The sequence below is a fragment of the Takifugu flavidus genome, chromosome 19 (assembly GCF_003711565.1).
Source record: "Takifugu flavidus isolate HTHZ2018 chromosome 19, ASM371156v2, whole genome shotgun sequence".
Classification (NCBI taxonomy): Eukaryota; Metazoa; Chordata; class Actinopteri; order Tetraodontiformes; family Tetraodontidae; genus Takifugu; species Takifugu flavidus.
The window spans coordinates 3,731,298-3,740,094 of record NC_079538.1 but is presented as its reverse complement, the minus strand read 5'-3'; the positions used below and the strand labels follow the sequence as shown (position 1 = coordinate 3,740,094).

The 8,797-nt window shown below is 42.5% G+C and overlaps 2 long non-coding RNA genes across 2 annotated transcripts in view; one reads left to right on the top strand and one right to left on the bottom strand.

Moving 5' to 3' along the window:
- LOC130516352 (uncharacterized) overlaps positions 1-8,797 on the top strand; it is a 235,224-nt gene that overhangs the window by 101,606 nt on the left and 124,821 nt on the right. The gene's annotated exons all lie outside the window — the stretch shown is intronic.
- Positions 377-2,028, bottom strand: LOC130516354 (uncharacterized). The gene is made up of 3 exons (XR_008947456.1): positions 1,514-2,028; positions 1,292-1,366; positions 377-926 (listed from the first exon to the last, which is right to left on the bottom strand). It is a non-coding gene; the product is annotated as an uncharacterized LOC130516354 (long non-coding RNA).

Here is an 8,797-nt window from a genome sequence, read left to right as displayed (position 1 = left end):
TTAAAAATAGGTAATTCAGCATGTCCAGAACAATTCTTTTCTTTTTTGTCCATAGTCATCATGTGTTAATGTGTTTACATCACTACAAAAGTGTGTTGTATGGTGTTTCCTGCAGGGGGCGTGGAGGAGCTGATCATTTCCCACAGCTAGCACTGCAGGCAGGCGCACCTGTCGGCAATCTACATCAGGCCACCTATTTAAGGATGGAGCGCCTGTCTGCCAGTGTTGGAGAGTTTTGGTGGTTTCCCATGGTAGAGCTGACTCCTGTTTCCTCTTCTTTGGTTGTTTGCAACTTGTTGATCTGTTTCTCCCTGCTCGTTTGAGGTCTCCACGCTGCCCTGCTGGACTGTAGAACGTGCAGGACCTGACTCCCGTGTTGGCTCCATGCTGGAGGTCTTTGTGTGCCCCGGAAGACCGGATGAGTGCCTCCCTGCGGTCCAGGAGCCAAATTGATCTTTGAATAAAAACTTAGACATTTTACCACTGCATTCTGCCTGCTTTTGGGTCCTGGAAAAAACCCAAAACCTAACACTAACAATTTTGCTTGGACCAGCAAATCAGAGGATGGAAATGTGATTGGTTAAGGAATCAATGCCTGATAGAAACTGGACAGCAAGCAGAAAGTGTTTATTGTTGCTGACACACCCAGAACCCGTCACAGACATTAAATATTATTTAAATTATTGAACATTTGTTAAAGAACACTAATAATACTAAGACAACTTCTCAAACTGGCTGCTATCCAACCAGGTTGCTCCTTCAGCAATCATGATGTGCGTGTCAGATGTTTGCAGCACCTGGTGTGGACCCACCCAGAGGCAATGTTTCCTTCGCCTGCTGCCGGGATTCTTTATCATGATCCAGTTGCCTGGCTTAAGATCATGTAGTGGTTTGGATGGAGAGGATGGGAGGTGTTCCTCAACCTGCTAAGAGAGAAAACCGGTTCTTAGTTTTGCAACCTTTTATCTTCGCACAAACTCATGACCTCACTGAAGGTTCAATTCCTCCGTTTGCATCTAAGACAAAAAATATAAATGGATGCAGATGCACTAGTTCCAGAGGTCACATGATCTCCTGAAAAGGCAGAGCTTTGAATTCTAATTATAATAAGCAAGTTTACCAGGTGCAGGAAAAGAACAAGGAGAGTATAAATGAGACTTCAGTAAAACATGATCAGTCATCCTGATAGACAACTGAAAATGTAAATGAAATTCTCAGCTATCTTTCATGGCATTCTAAACAAAAATGAATGCTTTTAAAAAGGTTAATCGACAAATGGTGTCTGGAATACCCTTGCTGAAGGAAGGGGCAATTCTGCAACCTCTGTGGAATTTTGGCCTTGGTCCATCTCCATTGGAGGTCCCATCTAAAAAAGTAAAATATAAAGGTTGGACACAATTCTATTAATGTTTGTTAGGTTTGAGTAACGATATCACTATAAACTGAAGTACTCCACTGGGTGGTCAGTTAATCTGGCTCACAAGATGAATCTGTTACACTAAAATTCACCAACCTGGTTAGAATCATGGCAGGGGACAAAGCCAGTGATCAGAGAGCTGCCCTGGTGCTGCCCAAAGTCTGAAACAGTTCAGATAATCCTTTTAGATTATGTCTCACAATTTAGTAGCACATGAATTTACAAGTTCAAGACACTTCTTAGCCATTTTTGTGCTGTGTGTGACAGCCCCTACTACAGTGATGGGACAAGTTCAATTGTGCTTGCCTGGGACCATGTAGCCAGGAGCTAACACATCTGGATTTTCTAGAATCAAACGAGTGGGTGATTTGGATCAAGATTTGAGGCCACCCTTGCATGATCCTTTGTTGGAGTCAAAAGTATATCTCATATCATGACTGGAATAGTGATCTTCTGGAGGGACCTTGGTTTTACAGCGCATCACAAGGGGTATGGGGGTGAGTAATTCTTCATCTAAGCTGTTTTCTGCCAAAACAGCAAAAATACAAGATGCCAAATCTCTGTTCAACTTTCCTGTGTACTTCAACTTTAGCTGCAGAGTGATGAGGATTACTATACTTTTGTAACACTGAAAGCAACACTGAAACATGCAGATCAGTTTTTGCAATTTGCAAAAGTCTCACGTCTTCACATCAAGAAGCTGCTTCAGTTCTAAATGAACTGTTTGGAATCCCAGAGTTACATACTGTGTTGTTGTCATACCATCCTCTGTTTAGTTTTTAGTTGAACAAAGATGACTTCTTTTTATTCCCCTTCCTTTCAACCCAAAATCTTTGGTAAGCTGGTGTTGTAAGCCACCTCCTCTGTTAAGTGATGGTGTTTCCCACAAGGGTTAGGGTTACCGAAGGGTTAGGGTTAGAGTTAGGGTTAAGGTTACCGAAGGGTTAGGGTTACCGAAGGGTTAGGGTTACCGAAGGATTAGGCTTAGAGTTAGGGTTAAGGTTACCGAAGGGTTAGGGTTACCGAAGGGTTAGGGTTAGAGTTAGGGTTAAGGTTACTGAAGGGTTAGGGTTACGGAAGGGTTAAGGTTACCGAAGGGTTAAGGTTACCAAAGGGTTAGGGTTACCGAAGGGTTAGGGTTAGAGTTAGGGTTAAAACCAAAGGAAGTCCAGTTGAATTTAACTAAGCCAAGAATTTAACAACTAGGCCCTCGTGCAGATTTACCTCCATGGCCTCAGTACCTGTGTCATAGAGATCAGGATGCTCCCTCCACCTCTCTGTCAGATCCGTCTGGATATCTTCCTTCATCCTGACTCTACATTTTGAAGCACATCTCTTCAGAAGAGGTAGAAGTTCAGGTTGGCTCTGTTGGAAGTAGGGGTGGAAATAAAGAGCCGGGCCTGTCATGTGGGCGTTGGGCTGGTCTCTGGTGAAAGGTGTGGATTTCTTGAAGCCATAAAAATTCAGCTGGCGCACAAAACTGGAGGAGCTGGAAGCTTTGAAACCACTCAAAGACAAAAAGTCCTTCTCGATTAAATTCTTATGGATGATGATCCCGTCGCCCTGGTCGTTCCAGACGATGGCGTCAATGTTGCAGTCATTGACCAGTCGCCACAGTTTCATCGGGAAGATGTTTTCCTTCAGTGACAACTGTAATTGTTGCATTTTCAGATCTGTGAAGAGAGAAAACACTGAGATTTAGACAACATTTTTAGTCCCAAATCTGTGTCAGGCAGTTCCTAAATGAACTTTAAAAAGACAACAACGTGATATGGAAGATAACAACCAGGAAGTGGAAGACTTCTGTATATGGCTGTAGATGTCATCCTCTGTCTTTAACTGTACTTCAAATTATTAATGAACTTCAAAGAATCCAGATGGGATAATGTCAATTGTTTTCACCGCTGGGTCAATGTTGAGTCATGATGATAGCATCAGCAACAATTTAGTAGGTTTACGGATAATCAGCTCACCAGATTGAGGGAGGGGTGACTGGGGCAAGTGGGGCTCAAGAGAAGATCCTGCACCATTGATGGAATCAGGGAATTCTGGAGGGACTGTGGGTTCAGAGGGTTGTGTGACAAGGTGAGAGGGTTCCTTTTGATCTTCATCCAAGTCTTTTTCTGCAGAAAATTATGAAAGGTGGAAAAGTCTGTGTACTACAAGGAATCAACAGCAGAAGGTGCTGAGGATGACTAGTCTCCACTGAAAACTCACCACTGTGTAGATCTGCATAACCATCGTCGTCATGCAGATCACGATACTCCCTCCACCTCTCTGTCAGATCCGTCTGGATATATTCCTTCATCCTGTTACATTTTGGATTACATCTCCTCAGAAGGGGAAGAAGTTCAGGTTGGCTCCGTTGGAAGTAGGGGTGGAAATAATGGTGGGTGTTGGGCTCGTCTCTATTGAAAGGCCTGGATTTCTTGAAGCCATAAAAATTAAGCTGGCGCACAAAACTGGAGGAGCTGGAAGCTTTAAAGCCATTCAAAGAGAAAAACTCCTTTTCCATTAGGCCCTTATTGACCATGATCCCGTCGCCCTGCTCGTTCCAGACGATGGCGTCAATGTTGCAGTCATTGACCAGTCGCCACAGTTTCACAGGGAAGATGTTTGCATTCAGTGACGACTCCATTTGTTGCATTTTCTGATCTGAAGAGAGGAAAACCGTCACAGTATAACTTCTGCTAGCTTAAGCTTAGTTTACAGGGTTTGCCTTTAAGGATTTAATTATTTTTTTAATTACAGTGCTTCTGATTTTTACTCGTTTATTTACCTTCTTGTTCATCAAATTAATATTTAGATTGACTAGAGGCCTTAATTTAAGATTAAGCTTTATTTACATCCTGCAAGAACATAAGACAATTTTACTTGGAAGCAGTTACAATATAATGGAAAAAATAATTTAATTCATAAAGTTTAGTTAAAAATGTTATTTATGAAATGGCCGTACCATCCGTGGGCACTGAATAAAAACACATCAATTACTAGTTTCCTCACATTTAGCTGAATGTGACAAAGTCTAAAAGTAAATATAAATCTAAATTTTACATCTAAATATAATATATACTGTAAGTTAAACATAAATTTAAATATTTTATATGAATGTAAATGTGGGAAATTGAAATTCAAATGTAAATGTTAAATATTGAATGTCTCCCCAAGTGTAAAACTAAATCTCCACCTCAAACAGTGCATCAGTCATTCTGATTGCATAATTACATAATTGTGCACTGTGTTGCTGGGAGCTTTATTTCATAGGGTGCTGTTGGACTATGGTAAATGGTCACATTTACTTTCAGTCTGTTATATTTATCTAATGTCAGGAAACTAGTCATCACATCTATTTAAACCAGAAAACTAGCGATAATGGAAATGGCTGTTGTAGATCTCTAGAGATTTTTATCATAAATGGCTTTGATCAAAAAGTAACAAGATGGTATGTAACATATTACAACTGCCAATATATTGCATATACTCTACTACTGGTACTGGTTATCTATATACTACTGGTACTGGTTATCTATATACTACTGGTACTGGTTATCTTGTACAGTTATTTTTAACTTGAACAACCTCCATTAAAGGAGAAGGGGCACACTCAGTCCTGCTCCCCCGACATGGTCGAGGAGGCACAAGGTTGCTTTGGGTTTAACTTACAATAAGTTGGAAAAATCTGCTTGTTATTAATTTAAAAAAACAAACCATTTTAGATAAACAATATTGCTCTTCCTCACATTGCTTCAAACAAATTCTCTCATTCTACAGAATACTTTATCTAAAACAACGACATCTTTGCTCGGGAATATGCAAAGGTCACGATGCCGTCATTTGTCAACGTTGGCTTCTAATGACGTCAACAATGTACGTGAAATGTGATTGATGAGCAGCTCACCTGATTGAGGGAGGGGTGACTGGGGCATCATTAATTATATCCAACACCCTCAGTCCACCTACATCTTTGATTTGATTACTTTTGATCAAAGCTCAAAGGATATACACAGTTCAAAGAATCAAAGTGTCACGATGTCATAATTTTTCAACTTTATGTCATAATGATAACTTCGCCAACACTTTACTGGAAATGTGATTGATGAGCAGCTCACCTGATTGAGGGAGGGCTGACTTGTGTATGGGGCTCAGAAGGAGATTCCCCACCAATAATGGAATCAGGGACTTCTGATGGGACCGTGGGTTCAGAGGATTGTTTTCTGAAGAAAACAGCAAAAATATAAGATGTGAAATCTGTCCAAATATCCTTATGATGCTGCTTTATTGCCAATATGCTAGCTTAATGTGAGTTCTCTTCAGGATGATTTAGAATCTGCTCAGCTTCGGCTCATTATGGTTACAGAAGAAGCACCGTGGGGGGGCACAATTAGATTTAATGCAAATTATGTAAACACGGTTGAGAGGAACTAACAGTGTTGGTTCGCTGCCCAAAGAATGACGTGGTTGACAGAGACAGCAGGTCTTCTAGAGGCTGTTGAAGACATAACTGATGGAGCTGCATCCTCAGCTTTTCATGTCATCCACAGGCAGATTCTCCTGATTCCCGTTAATTAGACACATCTATTATTTTATTTTTTGATCTTGAGTCCTTAGATACCCTGATACCCTGCTCACCACATTCGTCTAACATTGAGCTGGTCTGGCACTAGTCAGCTGTTCCAGGGCGTTTGTGGCCACCATTCTCACCCGGAGAGTCAGCCTGTATCTAGGCCAGCCCTGATGGAGAGGCTTTAAAACTATTTTTTCATGTTTTCAGAATGTCCCCACTTCCCCCTGATTTAAGTCACACGTGTGGTTTGATTTCACTGATATGATTTGATAAGGTGCTACAGAGGAAAAGGCTTGTTTGGGAATCACCCACACACGAGATGAGACAGGTCGTCAGACGCTGATAGAACTGGGACCGATGCATAGGTGCTGCATCCAGGAGCGTTGTCATCTCGCATCTTCTGGCAACAAAAGGTGGAGAAAAATTCCACTGTTCTTTGTTGGAGTATAACAAGATCAATTGGGAATCTCCCAGTAGAAAAGACCAGAAAACAAAGACTTGTGTATCTGGGACAGATAATGTGGCAGCTACAGAGAGGAAGAAAAGGCAACAGATGCAAGTGACACACTAAAGAATTAAATTCATAAAGAGTTGTTCGAGATGACAGAAACTGAAAAACACAAATACACAAACTCTGCAACAGTATGCAAATAGATCCGGAGCTTGTTCGAGGTTAAATGTGCAGCTCTCTCTTTGTAATTATGGCCCAGAGGCTCCAAAGAGGTATCTGAAGATGCTATTGTGCAGTCTGGGTTAGAACATTTAGGGTTATTTTAATGATGACTTATGTTTGGGTTCTGTACAAATTTTGGGGAGAAGAATGATGCAGAGGTAATTAAAAGAAGATGAAAGGAGGAGGCAGCTGGCAAGTTCACCACCTTTTCTTTATAGGTTTTAATATTCAAATGCTTTGGTTTTACGTGGTTTGTAGAATTAAAGCGACAAAAACAACAGAAAAGTTCACCAGTGGAAGCCGAGACGAGTTTTGTAAAACTTAAATTGAGTTTGTTTGTTTTTCGTCTGCAGGTTGGATGAGACAGCAGACATCATGGAATAGTAGAGAAGAGGGAGCGATAGAGCAAGTGAAGGATTACTTGGTACAAAAGTCAATAAACAAGGCTGAGGGGGGAAAATTCCAAATATTGTGTTTGTTCAGTAGTAAATGGAAAAGCAGATCCCTCAGAGTCCTTTAGACCACCAGAGCTTCTGCTGAGAGGAGACAGGAGAGGTGGGAACAAGCGCAGGAACATGACCATTACCGGCAAAATACAAAATACAGGTGACTGATGGAGTTTAATACACAAAGATGGAACAGCACCATTTCAGCGCACTGCTACAGTGCTGCTGGTTTCTCTCACTCTCGTTTCCCTTTTGTCTTGTTATATGACGTGTTTTGTTCTCTATTTTTACACGTTCCTGCATTTGCATTTGGGCTGTTGCTAATCATCTTTCTTTTAGGGGCAAAACTTCCAAAGAAAGGATCTTTAAGTCTTGAAGTTTTTATCCTGTGAACCAGTTGAGGGCTCTTAGCAGGGAAGAAACGAGAACCTGGCCTCCCCCAGGCCTAATTGATCATCAGTCAATGCAGTGGGTCCGTCCCCTGTAGCCTCTGTTCAGCACTTGACTGCAGTTCTCAGTATCTCTCCCTGCCAGCGGGCCCAGATAGACTCATTACAGCTGGAGACGCTCGGAAATGACTGGGCTAAATCACCGACTCACCTGCAGCACTCACTGATAAGCTAGTAAAGGGATGGAAGGGTGTGTGTGTGTGTGTGTGTGTGGGCACTGACACGTTTTATCACATGACAGCTGATCCATTATTTAAAACTTTTCCAACATTTTCTCTCTTTAAGGTTCCCTCTCATCTTAATCCCCCAACTCATGATGAATGATCTGTGGTTCTGCTGCTGCGGCTCGGAGAACTCCTGGAACTGCTGTCCCAATTAAAACGGAGGGGGGGCGGCAGCACCGAAGAGGGTTCCTCTACTTCCAGGAGATGGATGATGGATGGATGGATGGATGGATGGATGGATGGATGGATGGATGGATGGATGATGGATGGATGGATGGATGATGGATGGATGGATGGATGTGGATGGATGGATGATGGATGGATGGTGGATGGATGGATGATGGATGGGTGGATGGATGGAGGATGGAGGGATGATATGGATGGAGGATGGATGGATGGATGGATGGTGGATGGATGGATGATGGATGGATGATGGATGGATGGATGGATGATGGATGGATGGATGGATGGATGATGGAGGATGGTGGATGGATGGATGGATGGATGATGGATGGATGGATGATGGAGGAGGAGATGGATGGATGGATGGATGGTGGATGATTGATGGATGGATGGTGGATGGATGGATGGATGATGGAGGGATGGTGGATGGATGGATGGTGGATGATGATGGATGGATGGTGTGATGGATGGTGGATGGATGGATGATGGATGGATGGATGATGGATGGATGATGGATGGATGGGATGGATGGTGGAGATGGATGATGGATGGATGATGGATGAGGATGGATGATGGATGGATGGATGAGGATGGGGGATGTGGATGGATGGATGATGGATGGATGGATGGATGGATGATGGATGGATGGTGGATGGTGGATGATGATGGATGGATGGTGGATGGTGGATGATGGATGGATGGAGGAGGATGGTGGATGGAGGATGGGGATGGTGATGGTGGATGATGGATGGATGGATGGATGGATGGTGGATGGATGGATGGGTGGTGATGGATGGTGGATGGATGGATGGATGATGGATGATGGATGGATGATTGGATG